Below are 12,539 nucleotides of genomic sequence, written 5' to 3' on the forward strand. Positions count from 1 at the left end.
TGATGTACAAACACATAATTTGATAGCATTATAACACAGAGACCAAGGTGTTAAGAAACTTACTAGTACTAGAAAGCATATCAGGACCCAGAGTTTGCTTACGCATACAAAAAAATGACACAGATACACGGCGGTCACCACGGGCGTGGTGGTGCACCTACTTCAGTGTCCAGCGGTAGAGGTTGTTCTAAGGAAAACAAACCGACGCTACCACAAGCTCGCTGTCAAATATAACAAGTCAATGTATGCAAGTCTGAAAAACCGAATAATGACACACTTTGGTAAAGAAGTGACTGTAATCCCCTTACACCAACGTTGTACAGCCTTGCTGGCAGATGGTATGCCCTAAACCCTGCCCCATTAATGCATCAAGCCCCACGCTGGGCCTCATTTTGTGGGGAGAGGGGATCACATACCTTTACGTCTGGGGACCGTTGCTCATAGGGGAATCCGATGCCCGTCCAACCACAGGGCCGACGGCTACCAGCGAGGGTGGTCGCCCTGCTGGGTTTGCGTACGCCATGCCAACGATGATCCCAGTATCCACAAGCGTTTATTGAGAACCGCAGCGACAAGAAGCTGCTGTCAAGCGAGCCGTGGACACAGAGTGGCTGCAGCGCCAGCCTACCTGAGAGCCAAAGGGGTAATGAAGTCCGTTCTCCTCGTGTTTCCTGCGGTGGACAGCATGTGCTCGGCATACTTGAGTACAGCCAACGGTATGTTTCCATTTGCTCACTGCAAAAGTTGGATCGAGTGGCTGGAGTGTCTGCTGCAGCGACTGTGAACAACGAAGGTGATGGCATTGTGTATTGCAACCCAATCTGGGAATATTTCTTAAAAATCCCACCGGTGACTAATGCACGATGCATGAAGCACAAGGCAATCCTCAAAACTCCAACGGGCACAACGACCACCTTAGCATCCCATCTAAAGAATCACCCGGACGCACATAAGACCTACATGAGAGAGCGTCTAGCAAGCGGAACTACCATCAAGCTCAAGTGCGGGAGTATGCCGAGTCAGCTGTCGGTAGCCGACACCTTCAAGCCAAAAATGAAACCAAAGGCACCAAGAGCAAAGCACATGACGAAGATGATTGGTAACTTCACCGGTCGCGGAATGCACCCATACACTGTCGTTGAAGAGGGAGGTTTCATCGACATGGTGGCATTTGCAATGCCAGACTACAGCGTGCCGTCGCGGATGACTTTCTCACGAGCAGTTATACCGGACCTCTACGAGTCAGAAAAAGGGAAGCGAAGAAAGCTGCAGGAAATTTTCCGCAGAGGTGCGGAGTGTTATTCCATTGCAACGGATGGCTGGATATCGCGCGCCAAAGACAGATATGTCTGTGTGACTGTTTACGTGATGGACTAAAACTTTTTACAGCATGTGTGCGCTTTGGCATGTACGGAAATTATCAATTTTCACACGGCCAATAGCCTGGTACCGTTGATTGGGAGCGTCATCGAGGAGTGGGAGCTTCCAGCATCAGGTGCCTCGCCGGTGCTACTATATTTTTGACACAAGTGAATCCGAACCACAGCAAAACTCCCCTTTGCCCAGGGTACCGTCCTAGGTCATACTGTTCTGCTGCAGCCGAGGATCCATTGTAATCATGGATGGTATTACTTGTACAAGAACCACGATGGCCAATGCTAGGTTGTGGTGCTTACCCTGTCTCCCCCTTTTTGGATGTCATCTTTTCGTGCACCGTGTATTTTTAGCTTCCAACAGATACCTCTAAAGCAGTCTTGGGTACTATCGCAATACTTGTATCATCACAATGTTTTAACTTGTCCATTTTTTGTAACTTTCAACTGTAAAGTCGTACATTTCTTTTAAGTACCGTATTTTCCGGTCTACAAGTCGCACTGTTGTATACACCAACTCATGTTTACAAACAAACCGAAACGCCCCAAGCGGACGCCACCGGCGCCGCGCATGCGCGATGGGGGTGTGGTCAAGAAGCTCGCCGTCGCCCATAAACAAACCATTGGAATGCGACGTAGTCGGCGTCTGTGCGAGTCCCCCTGCTCTTTTTCGCGTTCGAATTGTTGATTCTACGTCTTCCTGGCAATGTCCGACTACTTGAGCGGCGTCAGCGAAATTACCGAGGCTCGTTACACCGCAAAACTTCGCGTGAATAATGTGACATGTGGCGATTGATTCTGCGTGGACGCCGCAGTATGTACGCTACAGCCTGATTCGTATGATGAGATTTCGTTCGCAATTTTCAGTCGCGACGCCGCTTAGGCCGCAAAAGCGTGAACCGTAGCTTAGATGGTCGACGTTGATACTGAAAATCGCAAGCTGAATCGGACCAAGTGAAGTAGGCATAACAACTTGGTGATGGTCACTGGTAACAATAATCAACATCTCCTTGTATCTACTGTTTACATCGAGCCTGCTTACCAACCTTCAAACTTTAGTCTTCCGAGGCCTGAGCTTACTTCTTACCGCAAGTACTGCACCAACATTTGGTCTACGGGCCGGCGTCGTCTAAGAGAGTAGACGACAAGCAGAAACGTTTGAAAGAGAAGACGACAGTTCGAACGATCCGGCCGCCGTTTGAAATTGAAGACGCACTGAACGTAGCCTGCACGTGGTTCGCACAACTCTACAGTTTTCTGGCGTTCATGTTGGAACAAAACAAATAAATCTCATGACCACAAGTATCCGTGAATTCAATCCAAAGTGCTTCCCGCCCAAGCAATCGTAGTCCGACGACGTCTGCTTTTCCCTTTTCACGGCACATATCCAGATTCTCGGACGAACCGAGCACATGAAAACTGACCTTCAAACCTTTCTCGACACTTTTGGTACGGCCCCAGTCGCGGCGTTTTGACAAGAAGGCAGGTTTTTGTCTGGTTCCTTTCAAAACAACGCAAGAATACACGTCTGGCATGGGGACTTCTGCCCACAGCCCCAGACAGGAAGTGCGACCGACACGCCACCACCGCGCCGTGACGTCACAGAGATGAGTTTGTGTATAAGTCGCACTTCCGTATATCGAGCCATTTTTACAAAAAAGTTTATATATCAGTCGCACCTTTGTATAAGTCGCACCTCTTTGCATGGTTTACGCTTTTCTTTTTACGCTGATCGGTACCGCGAGACCGGAATTTCTCATTGGTAATCAGCTGGTTCATACGTACTGTACCGTTTGACGCCTGATGATGTTTAGATTAGCGAGAAATGCCTAGAGCACGGCACTCTCTGGCAGGGGCAGTCAGGATATTCGGAACTGAAGGACGCAAAATGAGCTGGCCAGCTTTACTCAAGCGTACGCATGCTGAGCAAACGAAAGTTTAACGTGCCAGAAACCTGTCAACAGTGGCTAGGCTTAGTGGGCGGCCCACTAAGCCTAGCCAGGGAGACAATACGAACGTATTACCTTGAAGTGTTATTGGAGTGAGGCAAGATATGGAACCATGACTGAATTAGGCTACGTCAACAAAACTTTTATTATCACTGCCACACTTCCAGTCAATAAAGCCATTGAATTCCTTGCTTTCCGAGTCACTTTGGAAGAGTGCGGCGATCACTGGATCTAACGCGATGGGCTCTTCGTCGTCGTCAGGCCCGCTGCTGTAGTCGCTTTCAGCGGCACCTCTCAGGTACAGATTCAATGAGACCGGCTTTTCTGAAACCGGTGGCTATAGTCCCTATGGAGACGGAGTTCCAGGCTTCACTGACCCACTCGGCCACCTCGCCCAATGACGCGTGCCTCATGCACCCAGTTTTCGTGAAACTTTGGTCACCTGCTTGTCATCCAGGTTTCCCACAAACGCCGCAGGACAGCTTTGAAGCTGCAGTTCACGGAAATGTTTAGTGGCTGCAGCATCTTCGTCATGCCGCCAGGAATTATGACCGGGATGCAGTTCTTCGCTTTGATGTTGGTCTTGACCAAATCGGTCATGTGCGCCCTCATGCTGTCCATAACTAGAAGGCCCTCATTCGTGTGAAAGAATCCGTCCGGTCGCCGTGGGGAGCATTTCTCCAGCCAGAGCCCCATCATTTGTCCATCCAGCCTTTCACGTTACATTGGATGACGACTCCGGGCGGAAAACTGTCTTTAGGCATAGTCTTTTTCTTAAAAATAATCATGGGCGGCAATTTGGTGCCATCAGCGCAGAAGCCAACACGACGGTAAAATCCGATTTCTCGCGGCCGATTGTTCTTACACTGACAGTCTTTTCGCTCTTCTTGGCCACGGTCCTGCCCATCAGGATATCAAAAGTCAGAGGGACTTCGTCCATGTTGACAATTTGGTTAGGCCTAACATCATGGGTTTGAATTTGTTCCCTGACGAATGCCTGGAAACTCGCCGTCTTTTCCTTGAAATCATCTGGAGGTTTCTGGCAGACTGTTGTGCGGGCTCTGATAGCTAGCTGGTGCCGTCTCATGAAGCGGAAGCACCAAGACGGCCCTCCGACAAAGTCAACCACGTTCATATCTTTTGGCAATGTTTGTGCCTTCAGCCGTAGCAGTGTATGACCACGTGGAAAAGAATTTATCTCAAACACTTATCTGTGCCATGGTATTGTAATTTATCCTGAGGGTGCAGCCAAATTTTGGATTGCTTTTGCAACAATATTGGGGAAAATATTTATTTATTGAAAGATTGACAGACGAAGACTAATATTTGTCGGGACCCAGATTATGTTTCTTCACGTCTTCCCGGTGTTTTGATAGTTGTTTCAAACAAAAATGAGAAGGAAGGAAGGCAAGATAATCATTGCGTCGACTTTATTGCTCTTTTTGTTCATTCAGTTTTGTTCAGCCCACGAGAAAGTTTTGCCTCGGTTGTATGGAAAAGGCTGAACTCCATTTGTGTCCGCAGAGAAACATCGCCATTTTTAACTGTAACTTTTGATTGAGCCAAGCATTTTTTCCAAAATTTCACAAAACAAAATGATAAATTACAGTACCCTAGCCGCCCAAAACAATTTTTATTATTCTTGTTATATAGATTTGTTTTAATTGACCCACAAAGTATACATAGCATCTCACAAATAGCAGATGTTAGATCCGTATTAAATGTCTGTACTTGAATCACTGCTAAGCTGACGGGGCAGTGAAAGCTACGTACTCTGTCTCTAGATCAGTCAGTTACCTGCCGCTCAGTGCCTGATGCATTCTATGCCCGTACCTACCCGGAGAGTATGACCACGTTGTATGCGTGCAACCTTTCATTCATTGTTCCTACGAGCATGTAGCTTCTACCGCCCTGTCAGCCTAGCAGTGAACGTACTACTCATTTGCTTGAGAGCTTGACCATTCATTTTTAAGGTTGGGACTCAATTTGTTGTGCAGGTGCTTTGGACGTGCATTTTGAGCATGCTGTTTGTTGCCCACGAAGCCTTACTATTGCCTATAGAATTTTTGTCATCTCTTTCACATTTCGGCACGAGTATATCATGTCCGTATATCATATTCCTCTCAAGACGACATCTGAAAGGCAAAGTGGAAGTACCTGAGGGATAACTATGCCAAGGAGGTGGCCAAGGTGGCAGGAACAGAGCCCAGTATCGGTGGAACCTCAGACGTCTACAAGTTTAAGGGGATCTGCTTTGGCAGCTTGAGCTTCCTGACTGGCACCTCCACTGTTCCGCAAAGTTATACTTTTCATATTTCCCATTGGTTACCGTATATCGCATCGTCATGCAGTTTACTTAGTATGCAGCTACAAGGTTTTTTCTGTCAATTACGCAAGTCAGAGGCTGCAGGAACGTAAGCAAAGCTAGTCCAGCACTCAAATTGGAGGTAAGATAGCATAGAATGTATTTTAACGTCTCCTCATCAGTATGTTAGTGTGTTTATAGTCACGTTTCCATGTGCCAATCACAAGTGATCATGTGCGATGAAACTCTTCTAATGAATTCTATGAGTGCCTCCATCATGCAGCCAGGCATCTGGATATACCACAGGTGCCACCAAGCCAACTGATGACCAAGATCCTCTGGTGACTATTTGCCCGTCTTTACTTTCTTTTTGGTCTTTCAGAATGAGCATAGACTGTAACTTACAAAAGCTATTTGTTTTCGTTTTTTGCGTGTGTTCCTCTATGCAGTGCTTCCACCTAGTGGCACTTCCTTTGACTTTACAGCTGCTTCATTTCATAATGCCGACAGCACCACCCTGCCCCTCCTCTCCCCTCCCCCCTTGATGCATTTTTAATGACCCTTATCTCTTCAATACTGAGCACACTGCCTAACCACCTAGATGAGGGGTCATCTCGTGGCACAGTGTAAACCCTCTGCCCAAGTGCAGTCGCTGGGCCGAACAGAAGATTTTTTTTGGTCTGTGTATTTTGTACAAGGAAAGCCATTGGTTACAACGGTTACAAGTAATTTTATTACTTCAAAAAGTAATCAGATTACTCTTGTGATTACTGCCTAATAAAAGTAATCAGCTGATTACAAAATTACTCCAAAAAATAATCGATTACATGTAATTTGATTACTTGTAATGCGTACGGTACAAGTCTGGTGCTAACCAACAGCTCGAAAGCCTACTGGGTTAAGCACACACAATTGAAATACACCCAAAATACAGAGTAAACAAAATAAAGAGTAAAGAGTTAAAAAAAGTAAAGATTCAAAAACATAGCTTCGCTAGTGCGGGAGACGTTATCTTTGGCATTACTATTGTAAGTGCTATTCCCGACACTCACAAAGTAATCATTGAATTTATCTGCAAGTTCACTACCGGAAATAATTTCATTGTTTATAGTCATGTTAACGATGGCTGTATCTTTAGATTGGCTACGCAGAAAAGAATGCAGTTGCTTCCAGACTATATCGGGCTGCCTTAAACAGGATGAGTCGAACTTAGCCGCGTAATAAAGTTGTTTAGCTTGTCTTAATTGAGCGTTAACAAAATTTCTGAACTTTTTGAATTCGCGTAATTTTTCTTCGTCTCGTGTTTTCACAAAAGAGTCATAAAGTGCGTTTTTCTTTTTAATGAGTTTCAAAAGGTGACCATTTACCCACGGCTTCCTAGCTTTCTTGTTTGGACGGATACATTTGATTGGAAATGAAGTGGAGTAAGCATTTCTGGAAGTACTTATAAAAAAATCGTAGCACTCATCAGCATCTGTTGAACGAAACATAGGACTCCAGTCTGTATTCCTCCAGTGTCCTAGAACTTATGTCTTGAGACATTGTTGAAAAGTTTGAAACTGCGCTATCTGACATATTTTTATTGATAAACATGATTGTGGAAGGTGATCGCTGATCCCCATTACTAAGCACACCAGCACTAATATTATTTTCATCATGATTAGTTAGAAATACATCAAGCAATGTTGATGTGGTACATGTGACGCGTGTTGGAGGGATAATTACATTGCAAATAGTTTGAAGTCAATGAACCAACAAAATCATCTTTGAGGTGAAAATCTTCAAGCATATTTATATTAAAATCACCACCCAGAAGCAAGAGGCACCTCTCTTGATTAGCAAAACAAAACAACGCTTCTAAAAATTGCATGAAACTCAAAACATTACCATTTGGAGGACGATATAGAACAGAGTAAATATGATTTCCTTTTTTAACACAAATTATTTCATAATCTCGGGTCACAATAGAATAATCACTAGGTATTTCAAAACCAGAGGCACGAGTTTGCAATGAAACGTCACCACCGCGACTATGACTGCGGTTTAAAAAGAAATGAGTGTAGCCTGGAAGAACAAAAAAATTATCATCATCCCTATACCACGTTTCAGTCATCATGACTACATCAAAAGAAATTTGGATTGAGTCAAAAAACAATGAAATATCATCCTCTTTTAATCTGGCGGATTGCACATTTAAATGAAACAAACTCAACGATCTAGTTGTCTCTTTTTGTAGGAAGGTATTTAGACACTCTACCGTCAGAACACCTAAATTTTGAACCATGGTAGTAAAAAGGGAAAAATAGAAAGAGACACGTCAGCTGTATTTAGCGGATCTTATCAAGATCTCCAGAGTCAGAAATAGTAATGACAGGGGTCCCATCCGCCTTCCTTGCAAATATTTTAGAGTCACGTACCCAAACGTATCGCCACTGGTGCTCACGTTTCTTTGAGACCGCCATTCCTAGCAACTTTTTCAGGGCGGGGCACAAGTGTTCATTTACATAGATGGACGATGTTTCAGGCAGTCCAAAGTCTTGGCAAGTAATTCTTTTTTTCTTTGCCTTCTCGAGAACAGAGTCTCGTTTTTGCCGGCGCTGAAATTGTACTATCACGTTGCTCTTTGTCGGATCTCTTGTGGGAACACGATGACATGCTTCTATATCAGAAAGGGCAATCTGCTCTCCGATGAGGTCACCAAGTTTAAATACCAGATCATTCACGTTATCAGTTTCAGTTTTAGGTATTCCTTTTACCTCGATGTTGTGGCGTCGCGAATACTGCTCGCAGTGAACAAGTCTGAGTTCATTTTCTTTCAGTAGTCCGGCCATCATGACATTTTTTTTTGCGTGAGTTCAGCATTTTTTTTTTTTGAGAACGGCGTTCTCACTTATGACAGACTGGAGCTTTAACTTAATTTCTTCGAACTCCTTGTTCATGAAATTCATCCCATCACTTATGCTTTTCAGCTCAGTGTTTATCTCACGGAGATCAGTTCTGAAATCCCTCTCTAGTGCCTCTTTCATCGACCTAAATTTTTTCTTTAGCTCATCTTTTAGTTCATTTACCAACTTAGTCATATCCTTAAACATAAAAAAACAACAACATACAATAGAAATACAATTGAGATCAGGGAAAGGTAGCAGCAGCAGCAGCAGTTATACACACAAATAGGATAAAAGATACGGCAACCCACCTGCGGTAAACACAGGAGACAATTAGGTGATGCGTTGTGCCGCTGCCGCTGCTGCCAAGTGAAGCGCCGTTGCTCGAGTTCCGAGCTTTTGTAGTCCTCCGCTGGAGACGTGGAATGCCGATGAACCAATCGGACAGGTAGTCGTCAGCTGTGACGCCGCGACTGATACGGGGGCGCGCGAAGGCTTGTATGTTGCTTGTGCCGGCAACGATCTGTCAGCACAATGCAGATGAATTCGGCAGTTACTTCGGTTTTTTTCGCTCGCCGGGCAATGGCCTGCGGTAAATACAGGAGACAATTAAAGTGATCCGCTGCCGCTGCTGCCAAGTCATTTTTCTAATTAAAATAAGTACACCGACTTGACATAACAGAAAAAACAACTTCATTAGACGTTTCGCCTCCCATGCGGGAGGCATCATCAGTAGTTACACAGCAAATGCAGGGTTCAACCTAAACACAACGCTATTTATCACGAATGTCCGTGTAAGCTTCGTGGAGAGGGCCGCGGTTTTTGTTGCACACGGATGTGTCCCTGCGAAGAAACCACGATTTTAGAAGCTTTCGGGGCCCCCATCTGTCCTCTCTCGCCAAGGTCGTCGCGGCCGGAAAGTCGAAAGAATGCCCCATTGTCCACGCGTGGTCCACCAGTTCAGTCTTCAGTCGCGTCGCGTGGGATGCGTACGTGACGTCACGCTTGTGTTCTTTGAGTCTGGTATCTCTCCTCCGTCCGGTTTCACCAATGTAGGACGCTGGGCAGTCACTGCAGGGGATCTTGTAGATAACGCCTCTTTGGACGTTCGCCGGGGTTGGGTCCTTTGGTTTGGAAACGGAATTTCCAATAGTTCTGTATGGCTTGAAAACAGTTCGGATGCCAAGGGGCCTCAAAGCGCGACTAAGAGGTTCGGAGACTCCTTTGACATAGGGGATGCACACTACATTCTTATCTCTTTCCCTTTCGCACGGTTCCACATTTTGTTTCATTTTGTTTTTGACCTCGTCAACAAAACGCCTCGGGTAGTGACGTTTCACCAAAGCTCCCTGTAAATGATGCATCTCATTTGCGCCATGGAGCTCATTAGATGACACGGTATTTGATCTCTGTACAAACGATCGCACTACTGATTTCTTGTGTTGCACTGGGTGATGGGACAAAAAATCCAAAAAATTATCTGTTTCACATGGTTTGCGGTACACCCCCGTTTCAATCCTGTGGTTCAGCTCGCCTGTCCTTATTACAGATACATCTAGGAAGGGCGATTTGCCCTGCTGTTCTGCCTCGCAAGAAAACTGTATCGCGGGGTGAACACTGTTTAGTTCCCGGTGGAAATCATTAGCATGACTTTTATCTAAAATGACGAAAGTGTCATCCACATATCGGCGGTAAAATTTGACCGGGAACAGAACTTTTTTCAGCACTTTCTCCTCAATATGCTCCATAACGAGATTGGCAACACTGACAGATACCGGGCTCCCCATCGGACACCCGTTCACCTGATGGTACGTCTCCCCACGGAAGGCGAAAAAACATTGGTTTAAGCAAAAACGCAAAAGTAAAATTATATCATCAACGTGAAGTGACGTGCGTGCTTTTAGGCTTTGATCATCAAGTAGACGCTCGCGTGCGACATCAATGGCAACATCGTTAGGAACATTAGTCAAGGACTGGGACAAGAGTCCCAGTCAAGGACTGGGACTCTTGTTTCAGTCCTTGACTGTTATGAAGGAAGCCTTGTGATCTGAGAAGTGACAGGATATGTGTTCCAGGTGATGGACCAAAGGCTGATTTTGAAAGACGAGGTCTATGCATGTGTTTCGAGAGGTCGTCACAGCTGTGTGAGCTGTTACGAGGGAGAGAAATGGGAGGTTTTCCTGCATAAGTGGTATGAAGTTCTTATTCGTCTTTAAGTCTGCATTAAAGTCCCCCACTACTAACATGGGTGTGGACCCACGTGTGCTTAACGCAAGTCGCAGAAAATGCACGACATCTTTGGTGAGTGCTGTAGGCGAGAGATACAGAGCCACCACTACCAAGCCGTTGTCGAACCTGGCGGCACAAAGTTCTCCAACTTCATCTGACATGCCAAATATCTCGATGGGTACGGCAGACAGACCTTTACGCACGTAGATGGTCACCCCCGCCGCTCTGTTGTGCTCTCTACTGACGCCGCAGCAGTACTGGTAGTTCATGATTTCTACCGCCTGTTTTGGCTCTATCCACGTTTCCGAGAGGCAAAGTACAGATGCATGGCGTAGGATGGGGTCGTGGTGCACGTCCTTGGAATGCGCCGACAGAGAGCGAACATTAAGCGCGGCGACTGAGAACAAGTGCGGTTGCTCAATCATTGCGTAGCACTTAGCAGTGACAGTTTGGAGTTTGTGTGATTGCAGACGACGAAACTCATCAAGTAGTGCCCTGTCGGGATTGGGCTTGCCGTGGTAGAACGTAAAGTCATTGTCCACATTGGTGAGGTAGAGCCCGTTGATGTCTGTAGCACGACTCAGTGCCACGTATACCAATTTCTGTGGATGACTGTTGGCATACGAGTACACCACGTTTTCATACGTGCCTCCCTGTGATTTGTGAATGGTGATAGCACTTGCTTGCACAACGGGTAGCTGGCATCTCCTCAGGGATGTCCTTGACTTCTTATCAATGACGCAAGTGGCTGTGCGTCTTTCGATAGGTGTCCAATTTTGCTGAATATTTCTGTCGAGTGCCCGTAACTGCCGGGATTTTGCGGCCGCCACGGTTCCAATCGCAATTTTGGAACCAAGCTCACCGAAATGCAGCCAGATGCGTTCCGGCTCTTGGAGTGTGTCGTATTGTATGTATTGGAGTATTCCAACAGATCCATTGACCAGACCGTCGGAAACATCGACATTGAGTGTGAGCATATATGGTTTTCCAATGCATAGCATTATATTAGCTGGCAGATTTCCGAGTTCGGCCTTGGGCAGTGTTTCGGCCTTGCGCATTGCCTCTGTTTTCTCCTTCATAGACCTGAATCCAACGATTGTGTCCCGTGCCGCACATGCCACAGAATTATCTTCGGTTGCAATGGCCGTGTTCGTATTGTAGTAGTCCGATTCCTTGTTGGAGTAGTACAAGCGGATGCCACCGGGACAACAAGTTTCTGCTTGTTGTTGCGTGACGAGCCGACTCTCGATCAATGCGATTTCTTCGGAACCGAATTCTGCACCGTTTCTAATTTTGGTAACTATAGTGTAAAACCTGAGATCGCTTTGCCTTACGACCTTCGTGAGGACAAAGTATAACAAATGGTGCCATGCGATTTCCGTGTTAAACACACTGTTCGTCTTGACACGCTTGAAAACCTCGGCGGCACGAACGGGGAGAAGCTGGCGCAGGTCTCCGCAGAGGATGATGTCTAACCCGCCGAAAGGCTCTAGGTATTTGCAAGTGATGATGCGGAGTCGCGAGTCCACTCTCTGAAGGATGTCCGTGGACATCATGCTAACCTCATCGATAATCACGCACCTGACGTTCCTCAACGCATAGCGGAACGTGTTCAACTCGTTGTCCCGCAGTCCGCCATCCCTGTTGATGGTAAGTCTGAACGCTGCATGTACAGTTATTCCACCAAGCGCGACCGCCGCCTTTCCAGTTGTAGCACAGGCAACAGAGGCGTTTGCATTATCTGAACAAGCAGGGTTGCAATATCTGTTGTAGACGTCCATGATTGATTGATTGGAGT

This window comes from Ixodes scapularis, unplaced genomic scaffold, assembly GCF_016920785.2.
Source record: "Ixodes scapularis isolate PalLabHiFi unplaced genomic scaffold, ASM1692078v2 ptg001584l_1__unscaffolded, whole genome shotgun sequence".
Lineage (NCBI taxonomy): Eukaryota > Metazoa > Arthropoda > Arachnida > Ixodida > Ixodidae > Ixodes > Ixodes scapularis.